The sequence below is a fragment of the Candoia aspera genome, chromosome 2 (genome assembly GCF_035149785.1).
Source record: "Candoia aspera isolate rCanAsp1 chromosome 2, rCanAsp1.hap2, whole genome shotgun sequence".
NCBI lineage: Eukaryota > Metazoa > Chordata > Lepidosauria > Squamata > Boidae > Candoia > Candoia aspera.
The window spans coordinates 179,395,148-179,410,663 of NC_086154.1; the positions used below are offsets into that span (position 1 = coordinate 179,395,148).

Sequence of the window (15,516 nt, forward strand, 5' to 3'; positions counted from 1 at the left end):
CAGAAATCCTGCCTAGAGTATTCAGATTTTAATTCCTGAATTAAATTTGAGAGTGGCTGGGTAGAATTCCTGTAACTTGCAGCAAAGCTTGAGAAACTTTGAGGGAGAGATTCTAATAAAAATCCAACTTGAATTCTATTATCCAAAATCACATCATTACAAGCAAGCTTGTGCAATAATGACTGCACTTCGGAAATATGCTTGTCAATATCTCCATCTGGTTGCAGCTTTATGTTGGATAACTCTCTCACCAAATTAACAACTTGGGAATCTCCTCCTTCCCCAAAGAGTTTAAACAATTCCTCCACCATTCCTTTTGCAGTCTCTCTGTGCTGGACCTGCACCAACATTGATCCATCCAAGGAACTCATAATTAGTCCCTGAAGTTTCAGATCACTGGCCACCCAGTTTGCATAACCCTCTGAATCCTGACTAGGAGGATCTTCCTTCAAAACATTATACAGATTCAGAATCTTTGCATGCCTCTCCACCCAAATTCTCCAGGGATAAAACTCTCCTGGTTTGAGTTTAAAAATCACCAGATTGTAAGGCAGTACACTGGCCATCTTTGTCTAAGCAAAAGGATTTAAAAATCACTTCAAAAGAAAAAAATTCTTCACTTTATGCTTAAGGCTTTTTCTTTTGTGTAAGATACTCAATAGACTGAGTATTTTCTCAAAAAACAATAATGCTCATGCAAAAACAAAACAAGCCCAAAAGGAAAATTTCTTTTTCTGAAAAAAGCCTGGGCCCATAACCCGATGAAGCCAAATTCAGCAGCCTGCTAGAACCACTGAAATGGAGCAGAGCTTATAACACAGCTTAGAAGCTGGCCCAGAAAAAGAAAAGTATCTTAGATAGCTTCAATGAGCATGCCAGAGAAACACAGGTTATTGATCCTACACATTCAGCCCTCCCAAGCATAAAGAATCACATGCTTAGACACATTAGGTTAAGAAGTAAAAAGCTTACTGACTTTATTCTTTGTTGCTTCTGCTACATCCATCTTGGTGGAAACAGATGAAGTTCCTTTGTTCTTTTCTAATTACATAATTTGCCCTAAACTATCAGCCCTACAGCTGCCAAGAGGTGTGTGAAAGAAAGGGCAGAATTCCTCATCAAGGCCCAAGCACATGGCCCTGATGAAGAAAGCAGCATCCATGCTGCCTCTTCCTGGGTGGAGAAGAGGGAAAGAGAGAAACAGGAAGTGGGAGTGGCAACAGACAACTTCCTCAGAGTTGCATTCTGGGCAACTTAATTTACATGTTAATGAGGCATGCTGGATTTGCCAAAACTTCCAACAAGTTGCAAGGTTTTTTTCTAGCTGCTATTATTCTAAACAGGAAAATTCTCTAATTTAACTCTCCTGCACAAATATACAAAACCTTCTATGCTTTCTATGCTGTTTTTTTGTTTCCTGTTACATCTTTCGTCACTGATTGTAACATACACACACACACACAAACAAAAATTTATATATACTCAGTAATTTAGTAACTCAGTATGTTAATATTTCAGTATTTTACTCTCAAAGTAGTTTTATGATTTAGTCAGATTTAAGTATTTAAAATCTTTTAGAATTTTGCTTTCACCCTTTATAGTAATCTGAACCATTTTGTTTACTTTTATTAATCTTTCAGGTGATGTCTGTGTATTTTAAATTTAAATTTAAATTTTTAATAAAAACTTGAATAAATGGTGATCAATCACCATAATAAAGATTTTGAGACAATTTCCCATGCTTTCAAATTCAGTATTTAAATGCCTATATTCAAAAGTCTTGCAAAGGTTAGACTGCAGTCACATAAACACTGATCTGGGACTAAATTAGGTGGGGCTAACTTTTGAATAGGACTCTACCCTTTGTATCTTAAAATAAAGCAAGGAAAGAATTCTATGGTATAACTTTACATACTACTTTATTCCAGGGTATCATATTTCAAGGGGAAAAGCTACACTGCCTAGCAGGATATGCTTTTCCCTCAGAAATTCACACACTATTTCTTTGTTATTAAAGTAAATATATCTCATGACATGGGTGAGAATTCTTAAATGTTTAGCCTCATGAAATCTAGAAGGTACCAAGTTGCAGAAAGCTGCGATAAATGAAAAAGTACTGGGCTAAACTAATACCTTAAAAGATAACAGATGTGCCAACTAATGCTACAATTGGTGTGTGAGTGTGTGTGTGTGTCTTTGATCCACTGTTGACTCCTGGCAACTGCCTGGACTAGTCCCTGCAGTTTTCTTCACAAGATTTTGGAAGTGGTTTGCCATTCTTATTCTCAGCTATCTAGGAGTAAGCCAACTGATAAATTCAAAGAATTGCATTTAACTGTAAAATTGAAAGGTGTGCAGAGATCTTCATTTGAAGGGCAAAATGTGGACTTTGCATAGGTGCGCATACAGCACCTACCAGGAATATGTTAAAACAGCTGCATGTTTCCCTGGCTTATATGGTTGCCTTCTACACCTGATGCATAATCCTGGGAAAAATCTCTTTGGTTTAAGATATTCCTGAAAGGAGCTACATGCACATTTGTGCATGCTCCAAATCACATTTCAAACCCAGGTAACTGCACAGCCATATGCAATAGTCCTGTTAATGAACTATCTTCAATTTATGTGGTATATAGGAAGTAATACACCAGACTGGACTTTGATGAAGCAGGAAAGGAAGTATATTGACACTTTTGAACTCTGGTGTTGGAGAAGACTCCTGAGAATACCATGGACAGCCAAGAAAACAAATTGTTTCCTGGTGGAATGCCATGAAAAGAACCTGGAATTCTGGAGGGGGACAGGTGGGCTGTTTGATTTTCTTAAGAAGCTCTGCGTATATCTTGGGAACATGTAACTGCTCTGGTCTATTTTGAAGTGGCATAAGGGTTAAAGAATGTTCATTTGGTTTGCTTTAAGGATTTGACTGATGCTATTTGCCTTTAAAGATTTGGATTCACTGTTTTGAATATTGAGATTATTATAATTGTTCTATTATTAAGTACAATAGCAGACAATTTATGTGCTTTTTAATCTGATTCTTACTATAGTAGACAGAAATGTATAGAATAGTGGTAGGAGGGAATAATTAAATGTTTTATCTTTTGGAGGGGAGAAAAATGTTCAAGAGATTTATACGAATTTTATTTTTTCTTCATTTTAATATAAGGGGGAGGAGTAACTCTACTTAGTGATTTTTATTATGTGTTAAAGTGGAATGACCCTATAGAAATAATGTGGTGTTTTGGTTTAATATAGAGTAAGAGATTGATTATGGAAACTTTGTATATCCTTGCTGTTAAAAGCCAGAAGCCACACCTTTCTGTACATTTTAAAAAATTATATATTTTTTTTATCTCTTGTGTTTCTGCACTTTTTTAGTTTTCTTTCTTTGTAGTTTTTATTTTCTTGAAATTTAATAAAATTTATTACAAAAGAAGTAGATGATTTATTGTAGTATCCCTTCTAGTTGCACAATACTATCTCAGAAATACCTGTTGTCAATCCCAATGTATTTATTTTTAATTTAATTAATTTAATTTTTAATTTAATTAATTTAATTTTTGAGCCTTTGAAGAAAACGCAAACCAAAATACAATGATCCTTTATGAAAGGTTATGATTCAGCATTCCCGGCCATAATAAAAAAATAAAATGCACATTTTAATGGAATATGCATACAGAATATGTCTATTAGTGAAAACATTATACACGCACGCACGCACACACACACGTTAACAAATATTGCTTGTAACCAGGTGCTCATCAGACATTTTTGTACAAACTAACATGATCTAGATGTGATACAAACCAAACACAGAAAAATATGAAAGAGGAAAACTGGAACACAGAGCTTCAAACTACATCTGGTTTTAATACTTTAGGGGCCCAGTGCAACACAAGGTTGGGAGGGCCCCCTTAGACACAGTCCTAGATTAACTTTCAGATGGATTCTTGCAAAATGAGAGGGAGGAGGAAAAGGAAGAGACCGTTTGCTTTTGAGGAAATGGCCTTGGCTCTGATAAAATAGATTGGGAACAGAATAGCCTCACTCACCATGCAGTAAAATCTTGCTTAGGATGACTGTCAGCCTGAAATACATAATGGCTAATGTGAAGTTGCATTAGCCAATTAATAGAATGGTTCACTTGAAAATGGCATCAGCCCAATTTACCCACTGGGTAAGAGGGAGATGCATTAGTCTATGGGTGGATTTGCTGATTTGAATACCCTGCAGGAGAAAATCAATGGATGTTTATGTACCCTTAGATGATCCCTTGTAGCCCATTTTTGGCTCCATCCTATTTAAGCCCCCACCTCTTTTCAGGGGCCCAATGCAGCTTCATAAACTGTGACCATAAAACTGGCCCTGCACCTATCTTTAATCTTAATAGCAATTTTCTTAGATAAAATTCATAATGAACACTTGACAGGATATTGATCATGAATAAACTGTTCAAGTGTCCATACAGAACATCCACAATAAGTTTAACAAAATATATAGTGATGCCTGCAAAGTATATCACTTCCTTCCCCTTTAGTGCACATCATGTTTTAATCTCTAAAAATCTCATTTACTCAGTGGGACTAGCTTCATTAAAAAAAAGAAACCCATTATTAGGTTAACCTATTTTACTGGCAGACAGAGGCGGTATTCAAAAATAGTTTATTTAATTAGTTTAGAAAGTTAGATACACCGAATAACGTGTCACTGTACACTAAGAAGTTTATTATGTCCATAATGTCCATAATAAACTGCTTACTGTACAGTGACACGTTATTCGGTGTTGTTTTAAATGGTATACCTTTAAAGCCATGTATAAGGAATATGGGATCACACCTGCTTGTCTAAATGCCTGCACAGAAAGGGACAGGTGTACATCAATAAAGAGGAGGTTCCACAGCACTGAGGCTATAACTGAGGGCATATCTGCATTTACAGTTCTAGCTGCTCCTGTCCTGTGCTCATGCTGGCTTGACTCTAAACCAGCTTCAGAAAACCCTGTTCAGACTGAGACATTTTAGCAACATTTGGCAAGGTACTCAGGCCAGACTGCAGGCTATCACATCCTCCCATTGGACAATTCCCATGCTTCTGTGCCCTCCTGCTTCCAGGTCCAGGAAAATAATTGGTAATTCCTGTGGGTGGACCTTACCAGAATACAGTATATACTTTTATATGTGTACATATAAATATACAAATACACACGCACACGCACACAAAGTTAAAATGAATTTAAGTCCATCATTTCTTTGTTTTTCCAGTCACTTGATACAGAAAGATTTCACCTATGGGCTATTTCAGAGCTGTAGGTGAAATCTTTGTGCCCCAAGTGACTGGAAAATTGATGAAAAGGTACAATACTGGACTTTTAAAAAATGAAGGAAAAATTAGGTTGCTCAGGGAACAGAAAAGAGTAATTTAAAAAGGTTTCAGCAGGGTTTCCAGCCAGCAACCTTCTATTTACAATGCAAGTATTGTAGCCACTATACTATTACAGCATTCCTGATAAAAGTTGCTCAAAATAACATTAGAGACGGTAGTAACTACAGTAACCAAGTTGCATGGGCATTCTTGTCTGTGCAGTGTAGACACTGAATTGCTGGGATTAGCTTGCAATAAACTGAAGCACACAGGAGCACTCAAGAAACAACATGGAACAGTGTACTTTAGAAACCACAAAAACATGCCCAGAAGTTTCCTTGACAGTGAATGGGGGATTAATAGAAGGCAATGTTGTTCATTTCTGCTCTCCAAAAGTGGTTACCCATTCTGATGATGGGCAGTTAGGTACTGTTGATAAGCCAAGAAAAATGAACTCCAAACCAAATGACCTATTTTGAATCACCCTCTATAATGAAAATAAGAGGATACCAGGTTGCTGTTTCACTCATTTGGTATAACATAGTACTTAGGCCTTAAAATGTGTCCAATTCATTTTACTGTAATGACTACAACTAAGGACATTAGAATATTATCAGTAAGATTTATATTTTCTTTTGTGAAATCTGAATCACAGTGAACACAAAGCACCTGCACATCCACAGTGATTAAACAAAGCCTTTCTACAATCTCCCCCTTTAGTCAGCTATAATTTCTCCCAGTGATTTCAAAGGAATTAAATTCAACAAATTTAATCTGAATCCAACCAGGTAACACTTTTCAATCTTACTGCATGATTTTCAATTTACAATCCAAACACCACATTAGCCCTTGTATTAATTTTATTATATAGAAGAAGATGTTAAAAGTAGTGAGATAACTAGAATTCTAAAAGCCTCATTTGAAGCCCTCAACGTAAGTGTCCTAAGTGACTTTCAGTGGAATTGTGATATGTTTTGTTTCTCAGCCTAAAAAATATTTCTCCCTGTAATTTCTTCTCAGCTTTTAAACCTAAATGTTTGATAATTAGATGGAATGCTATGAAGTAAAGTCGAGAATACTCTGCTAAAAGGTTAACGCAGTAAAACATTACCTTAGGTAAAGGAGCCAAATTGGTATTTGCATCCTGCATTAGTGCTTCATTACCACATCAAAGGAACATTCTTTCTTTCAAAGCATTTGCCCTCACAACAGTATACACAAGTGTCAAACAGTCTCCCAAACCATTCAATCAATCACTAAAAATACACCTGCCCTGCAGCACTTGCAAGACACAGACTGACATGGAAATTGTTTTGGAATTTGGGATAATAATGTACTATAACCCCAAAACAGACCAACAGTGATGAGTCTTCTGTTAGTCATACTGCCTAGTTATCTTCTCATTTTAACCTTCCCTTTCTTGTATCAAAATTTAAGAAGTGGCTTTCTTAACGTGACTGTCTCCGTTCTAGTCACGAACGGAGACCATTCAGCCTATATTTATTTAATTTTCCATGTTAATACATATATTTTGTAATCCTTCAAGAAAACTGTTATCAGGTGATTAAAAACCCAGTGAAAAATAAACAACATCGGAAGTTTCTGAGTTGCCTTCAAAGGGAAGCCTCAAGTACAGCATGCACTTAAACAAGGCATATCTACTTTGCTGAGAAAGGGCTGAAGCAGATATAAAAACCCAACTCAATAAAGGTAGTCCTGGACACTGCCTAGAATCCTGTGCCTTCTTAGACAGCAAAGAGTCCAGCAACAATTCTAAACCTCTAATGTTCTCCAATATGTGCAAGAGTTGTTCATTAGCAAGATGGCCTTCTGCACAGCAATTTGTACACCATAAAAAATATGAGGTTCGATATACAGTATACTGGCCCAAATAAAATTTAATATTGACTGACCAAAGTTGGGTGATTAGAAGCAATACATATATTCTATAGTATCCCATCATAGTAAAACTTTGACCATGATCGTATTTCCAATATCCTTCTTGGAAAGCCACTGAAACACATGTAGCCACCATAAATGGAAGACAATGTACAAGCATAAGATTTAAATAACAGCAACATATCCCCCAGTATTCCAAAGCACATCACATCTTAGTAACTTGATTCTGACATCTTATTAAGCCACAGTTTGTTGAATATGTCACAGCTGATGGATTCACAAAATACATTAGGCCACAAATCATAGATTGCAAATCACGGAGTAATCAAATGTTGCCTAAGCATGAAGTATGTTTAGTTTTGATGTACACAATTGTGTGAACCCAGCCAAATGGTTACCAAATCCATCTGGTAAATTAGTGAAAGAGGTAAATGTAAATGGATTTTCTGGCTCAGTCTAAAGGGATATACTGAGGAGGACATTTCTGTTGAATCAAGGAGGATTTAATATTTCTTTGGTTGGGATGTTCTATTTTCATTTTGGATTGGGCTGTTAATTATCATACAAACTCTTCATTCCATGCTCAGACTGAAAGAAAAAAAAACCAGTATAAAAATCTATGGTAATTCAGTGTAATTTTTAATCCAAAAAGGTCAAAATCTATCTTTATATAGCCAATATATTTATGATGAGGCTAAAAAAGAAAAAGGAATGACTAACTTCAGAACATATAGTTTTCATACTTTTGTGTTTCTTTTGGTAGTCAAAAGCTATGACCTATTTTCAGTTGTTCACATATGTTTGTTTTCACATAGTGCTGAAACTGTATGAATGAACTGGCAAGCCTTCCACTTTTTAAACACAGTTATACCATAGACATAAACCAAGAAAAACAAATCTAAATCCTTAGCAATGTAAACAGAAAGAACAGGTTTTTTTCCCCCCAGAAATGCTGTTTTCTTCACAACTACAGTCAATTTGTGTCTTGATACAAGCTTCTCCAAGACGGAGAATATGGTTCACTGAGTCATAATTCCTGAAACAACTTTAAACACTTACTTAGGGAAGATTTTTTTTAACAAAGACTAGACTATCAGAAGGCTTCAAGATATTCTGTACTACAATTTCTATAAACTGTGATAATAGGCCACACTGGCTAGGGCTTCTGAAGGTTTCCTCCAAAACATTTGGATGAAACTTTTCTCCCTAACCATTTTTAGCATCTCAGCACTACAGTATCTGGGTTAGAGGGTGACACAAAGCAAAAACAAAATCCTACTAAAAACTATAGGTGCCCCTAGCAAGAAATTTCCAGCCAGCTAAAGCAAGTGGATATACAATAGGTAAAGGTAAAGGTTTCCCTTGACATTAAGTCCAATCGTGTCCGACTCTAGGGGGCGGTGCTCATCTCCGTTTCAAAGCCAAAGAGCCGGCGTTTGTCCGTAGACAGTTCCGTGGTCATGTGGCTGGCATGACTACATGGAACGCCATTACCTGCTCGCCGAAGCGGTACCTATTAATCTACTCACATTTGCATGTTTTCGAACTGCTAGGTTGGCAGGAGCTGGGACTAGCAACGGGAGCTCACCCCGTCACGTGGATTCGAACCGCCGACCTTCCGATCAGCAAGCTCAGCAGCTCAGTGGTTTAACCCGCAGCGCCACCGCGTCCCTTTGGATATACAATACAAGATGAAAATATATCTCCCATGTTGTTTGGCCAGCTTATCCTGATAGAAAATTATTTCCACATAGAATTATAGAGCTGAAAGGAGCTATTTAGGCCATTAGGTTCCATCCTGTGCTCAGTACTGGAATCCAGATTAAAGCATCTCAGACAAGCTACCTCCACTTGAACACATCCAACGAAGGCAAGCCCATCACCTCTTTGAATGACTAAGCCCACTATGGCTACTAGGATCTTATTTTAATATATTTTAATACATGCAGTTATCAAAACGAATATTACCTCTTCACAGGTCCGTGCATTTGATTTTTGTCTCCTAAGTGAAAAACTTTGCAACTGTATCTGTAAAAAATCATTGCACGCTAGCAATGATTAGAGTTTATTGACCAAACACTAATTGTTTTTATTAAACAGAGGGGAACTTAAGTCTAGGCTTTGGTTGCAGCAAAGAATTTGAACAGAGATTCTGAATCCTCAAAGAAAGAAAAATTAGATTATTTGAAGCATTCTGATAACTGGGTACACAGAAGTTATATTTTATTGCCCAAAAAACATTCAGCAGCATTTAACATACAATTTTTAAAGTTAACCTCGTACTTGTTTCACAGACTATAAAACATTTGGAACAAAGCACAGGCACAGTTTATTCATAATAATTATGTGGACCTCAATGGTCACATCACCAAATAGTAGTAAGAATTAGTATTAGTACAGAATTGGTTTGAATTGCCCAGAAATTAGTTATCATTTTTATACAGAAAAACAACAAACTACTAATATTAAAACTGAAGTATCAATTACACACAGTTCAGATTTTGCCAAGAAATTCTCGGTATTAAAGCTGCAGTCCTATGCAGACTTTCCTGTGATTAAATTCTGTGGATGCAGGAGGACCCCCATCTCAGTAAATGTGCAGAGGTCTTCCCTGTAAGGTTTTCCCTCCATATAGTAAACACACTGCCTTTACAAATGACAGAGCAGAAGCCTGGTGAGCCAAAATTAACTGTATAAACAGCTGCCATGACACAAATATCACAACCCAAAGCTTGAAATGCTAAAAACTGTTGCATCTATATTTCCTGCTTGATAGCAATGTGAGAATTTGGCCTGGTAACAATAAGAACAGATTGAAGAACTGGCAATTTTCACTGACGAACAGAAATTAGATTCCCAAACTTGGGGGAAAAACGTTATTTGGGAAGAAAAAAACATAATGCAGCAAAATATATTGGTATCAGGGAATGACTGTTTCTAAAGATACAGTATTGTAGGAGGAGAGTCTATGGTAGCCCAAAATCAGAAAGCGTCTGGTAGCACCTTTTCAGACTAACAAATTTTATTAAGCTTTTGTGGAAATGAAGCACCAGCTATCATTGTGTGGCAGCTTAGGACAGGTGAGGAGACACTAAAAAAGAAAAACCCAACTTCAGTGAATTTAAGTTTCCTGGGTCAGATTAATCATGCCCAAGGGACCAAGGAACAAGTGGAGGTCATCTCAGAACCTCCAACTATAGTCTTTGATAAAAACTGGTAAGGCCTCAGAAGACCAGAGGAAGGCAAAGGCTGTCCTATTTTCAAAATAGAGAGGATGAGGAGGACTTATGAAATTACAGATCTGTCAGTGTGATATCTATACCGGGCAAGGTGTTTGCGCCTGTTTGAGCACTTCAATAGGAGTGCAACAATTCACAAGCCAGCATGGGTTTGTCACAAAGAGGTCATATCAGACTAACCTTACCTCATTTTTTGACAGAGTTACTAACTCAATAGATTAGAGGAATGTTGTGGACATAGTGTACTTTGATCTCAGGAAAGCATTCAGTGAAACCTCTTATGGATATCCTCATTAAGAAAATGTTAAAATATAGGGCTTAGATAATACACCTGATAGATGGATTCATAATTGGCTGAATGACCACCCTAAAGAGTTCTCATAGTTTCCATCAGCTTGGAGAATAGTATGGAGTGGAATGCGGCAGGATTCTGCCCTGGGTCCTGTGAGCTATAACATTTTTATTAATGGCTTGGATGAGGGAGTTGAGGGGGGAGATTATCAGAGCTGCAGACACACAAAACTAGGAGAAGTGGTCAACGCTTTAGAAGAGAAAGAGTAGTTTCAAAAAAATTCAGACATAGCTGACCTGCAGGCTGAAATGAGAAAGATGAAATTTAACAGGGAGAAATGTAAAATCCTGCACCTGTGGCTCTGGGTTCCTTTTTAAGATTTGCATCACACTGTTCTGGCATTTTCAGCTTATGATCTACTAGAACACCAAAATCCTTTTCCCATGTACTACTGGCAAGCCAGGTCTGCCCCAACCTATACTTGTGCCTTTAATTTTTTTTCCTCAGCCTCTGGAATGTTTTTCTTACAGAATTCTATCCTACTCTATCCTGAATAAAATCCCTTTGATCAATAAAAGTCTTTTTGTTCTGACAGATCTCTGTCCTGTTGAGTTGATTTGTGTTTCTCCTAATTTCTGATGTCTATTTACTCGTTTTCCTTGTTACAATTGCTTTTACAAATAATCTTTATTAAATTATTAATTACTTCTACAGTTCTAACTTCCTGAGAAGGCAAAAATGATAACAATCATGATAATAAAGATTAACATATATCATATCATACTGCCTTAAAATTTAGTACCAGAATTGTGCATAATAGTGTATAATTACAGTATTAAAATATTTCTTGTAACATTTTCTCAAGGTGGGAAGTCATATATATGTAAAACCTACCATCTAGGAATCGAATGTTCTGGAGAGCTCTAGAATGTTCCATGGGTCCTCTGATTCACACTGATCTAGCTGTTCTAGGAGTGGTTGGGCAGTTTTCCAGAAATTACTCTTCCAAACTGAAGGTCTAGAGTGCCTTCAGACGTAGTTCTCAGATAAAAGAGCCTTGTTTCAGGGCTTGCCCATGTCCAATGCTAGTAATAGATTCTGGTTCAGAAGATTCGCTTCTGGAAAATCATCCAAACAGCTAAGCTAACATAGTTTGGAAGAGAACTTGAATGTTTCGGAGTTCAACAGAACATTCAATTCCTGGAATGATATGTCCATCTCTAAAGATCATATATATTTCCTTCAAGGATATAATTCCATAAGTGCACAGCCACTAAAAAAAGGTACTGTTCCTCATACGTACCAACCTAATTTTACCTATCAAAAGGCAGATAGTCTTGGTTGCCACTGTTAAAAACACATGTAGAGCATGTAACACACATATAAGAGTATTCTTAATTGTATGGTCTGAAATTGTTTAGGGGTTTGAAGGCCAATGCTAACATTTTAAATGGTTCCTGGGGGCAAGACAGTTTAATTAGTTCCAAATTGTTTTAATTTGTTCCAAATATTTAATACCCAATCAACAATATTGATTCATTACTGAAAGACAAATTATGTACAACCTGTAGTTTGCTAATTGGCTAGTTTAGCTCTTAGCTAAATAGCATCTCTGTCTTTTCAGGATTATGGTTTTGCTTTGTTTGCCCTCAATCATCGTATCACTGGAACCCATTCAGAACATCTACTGCTTGGGCTATGAATGTGAGAGGCATAGTTTTATATATGTAACCTGTATACTGATGCCATAATAGCTCTAATATTTGGGTATTTCTTATAGTGAGGTCATGTTACATTATCATTTTTACTCCTTTCAAAGTTCAATGGCAACTATGAATCCTTATAAAACCAATATGGCATCTTCCACTAAGAAGTGGGTGTTAATATGTTTGGGTTTTCTGATCAATTCTAATAAACATTTAGCCAGCATTTCTTCAGAATCAGAATTTGGCCTGGACAGATTCCAAAGGAAGAAAGATCCTATCAACATGGAGTGGAACACAGTAATGCAAGATAATACATTTTGAATAGTCATACAAAAAGAAATTCCCAGTTTTACTTTTTGAGTCAAAGAAGACAAACAGTGAAGATACTACCTGGTCCATTTGATTTCAACATTCATTTATTTCCTTTGTGTTTGTTTTTCATGTAACATACACTATACTTGGTTAGGCTTGCTTAGCTTACTCAGATCAGCTTAGGCATAATTTAATTGGATACAGGACTACTTAAAATTTTAGTACTTTGGTATTAGAGCTTCTCTGCCTTGATCCCTCTATAGTTAATGTTTCACTAGATTATACTGATACCCTTTCTTCTCTCTTTATTAAGGGAACACATGTATATATGATGAAGGAGATGAATGAAGGACCTCAGGAAGGCCTTAAGTCAGTCTAGAATTCGTGACCAGTCTGTACCATATAATCTATGTAAACCTTATTATTTTGGAAATTATGTCAGCATTGTCCAGTGAACAAATTCAGCAGTTACAACATATCTACCATCTATATAGTACATCTACCCCCTACAGTCTACCAAATGTAGAAGATCAAATGTTGCTGTACAAAAAGTGAGATGCAAATATTTAATAAACTAAGATGAATCCCCTGATTTACCCATTCCAGGGTTCAGTAAAAACGATTTGGATGGTGCTGCAAAACCAATTAAGACCAAGAAGTTCTTGTAATCCATATTAGTGCAGACCTACTTGTTATACAGAATGCATGAAACAGAAGAGAATCCAATCACTGGCATGGATTGCATAAGAAATAATCAACCATTTTGCAACCATTTCAACTGCAAATGTGACTAAATCAGTGGGACAGAGTACCTAGTCCCTACTAAATAACATTGCATGCACTCTCTAAGTAAATATTGTGCCTTGGGAAGATGAAAGTTAAAGAGTTAATGCTCCAGTAGAGCTTTTCAAGTATCTCAACACTTCAGCTCAGGATGGAAGTAATAACTCTAGAGTGTCTTCTCTCTTTAAACATTAAAATACCACATGGCTTCAAATGAGAGGAATAAATGCACACTTTAAGCCATTTGGAAGATAAGAATTTAAATTGCAGTTTCCACCGTGAATAGAACTCTAATTCCACAACCGCAGCTACTTTACAGATGCCGAAGGAATCCTGTTTATTATATAGCCAAACAAAAGCTGAAGTACACTTGAAGACGAAGACAGCGCCACACAGAATAGTCTGCTCTCGTTTCCATTAACATCACTAGAAGGCAGGGGGAAAAAAAAATCAATTCCACTAATTGAAAAGCCAGAGACGTGTCAGCAAGAGGAGGGAGCCGTGGAAAGGGGGGAAAGAGACTTCCAGACAAAAAAGTATCGTTCTTGCACTCCCAATTATCCTTCTCTCAAAGCAAATGCCCAAGCAGCAGGATAGAAGGGGAAAAGTAGGAGCAATATGAGTTTTAAGTATATAAAAATAAGCGGACGAAAACTCAAATCGATGGAGGGGGAGTGAAGTTTTACTTTTTAAAAAAGTTGCCGAGGCCGGAAGGTGAGGACAACGTTGGCATTTTTGCTATTGCTTTCTTCCTGGAAAAGCAACCCGGTCTGCTTTCTTACCGAATAAACCGGCCAAGAATGGTGGGTGAGGGGAACCAAAATCAGCACTGACCACAGGAGCGAGCCAAGAGGGAAAGGGAGGACGCCAGTTGCCTTCCAGAACAACCCACCCCCATCCCTAACCCAATTACCTGGGCCAGGAGAAGTCCTCCGGGCCGCTGCTGTTACCCCACGGAGTTTCTCGTCCCACCAAGCCAGCCAGACTGAGCCAGAGCCAAAAGGGTCTTCCCGCCCTCGCCGCCTCCTCCAGCCGAACGCCTGCTGGTGCCTCTTTCCAAGTCGGCGGACTCCGCTCGTTCACTTGCCTGCGGGGTAGCCGCAGCGGGGAGGCGGCGGCGGCGGCGGCGGCGGCGTAAGGAACACCATCCTTTGCCCCGGCGACGCTTCAGGGAGGGGGCAAAAGCGAGGGGGGCGCTGCTTGGCGGAGAGGAGGGAGGAGAAGGTGAGGCTGCGGCAGCCTCTCGCGCGGCAGCCCTGCTCATCCGACGCGGCGAGCGGCGGGGGAAAGAGCGCAGGGAAAAGTTGCGAGGCGTCGCCCGCGCCTGCAGCAGCCGCTGGGCGGGTTAACTCTGCCTGTGTGCAGTCCGGTGGGTGGGGTGGCCGACTTGCGCTCCCTCCTTCGCACCGCTGGGCTCCTGGCCCCGCCAGAAGCGGCTTCGCGAGGCGGCAGCTGCTTCTCTTCTTCTTTTCCCGCTAAATCGGCGCCTTTTCTCACCTGCCTGCAATGCCGAGGTGGCGCTTCGCCTCGCTGGTTGCTGTGCGCTCCCTTTCCGTGTAGCGCCTTTCCCCAAGTGGTCTCCCAGTTCTCCTCCTTCACACGTTCCCTTCGCAATGTCGTGTCTGTCCTCCACACTCCGTCTCCGCCGAACAAGCCAGGTTATCCCTTTCTTCTTCTCTTGTCTTCTCTGACCCTGTTTCTTCGGCCACCTCAGCTGAGCCAGGGGAAGTTAGGAAACCAGAAAAACTGGTTCAGGAGTGTTGGCCCTGCAAACCGTTTATTTGGGGAGCGGGGATTTGATTCGCGCTAGAGCTGGACTTTAAACTCCTGGGACCCATAGTAGGAGAGCCGAAAGGTGGAGCTCAGCTTTCTCAACCAGGTACCCAGCAGAGAGCTTTGGATTGCCATGTACTTGTTTATT

General features: G+C 38.6%; 1 protein-coding gene across 1 annotated transcript in view; it reads right to left on the reverse strand.

The window, feature by feature from the left end:
• The window catches only part of LPAR1 (lysophosphatidic acid receptor 1), a 64,156-nt gene extending 48,938 nt beyond the window's left edge, over positions 1–15,218 (reverse strand). The window contains exon 1 of the mRNA XM_063294985.1: positions 14,509–15,218. The gene's annotated coding sequence lies outside the window, so the exon portion shown is untranslated. The remainder of the gene's footprint in view (positions 1–14,508) is intronic.
• Between the last annotated feature and the right edge of the window lie 298 nt (positions 15,219–15,516).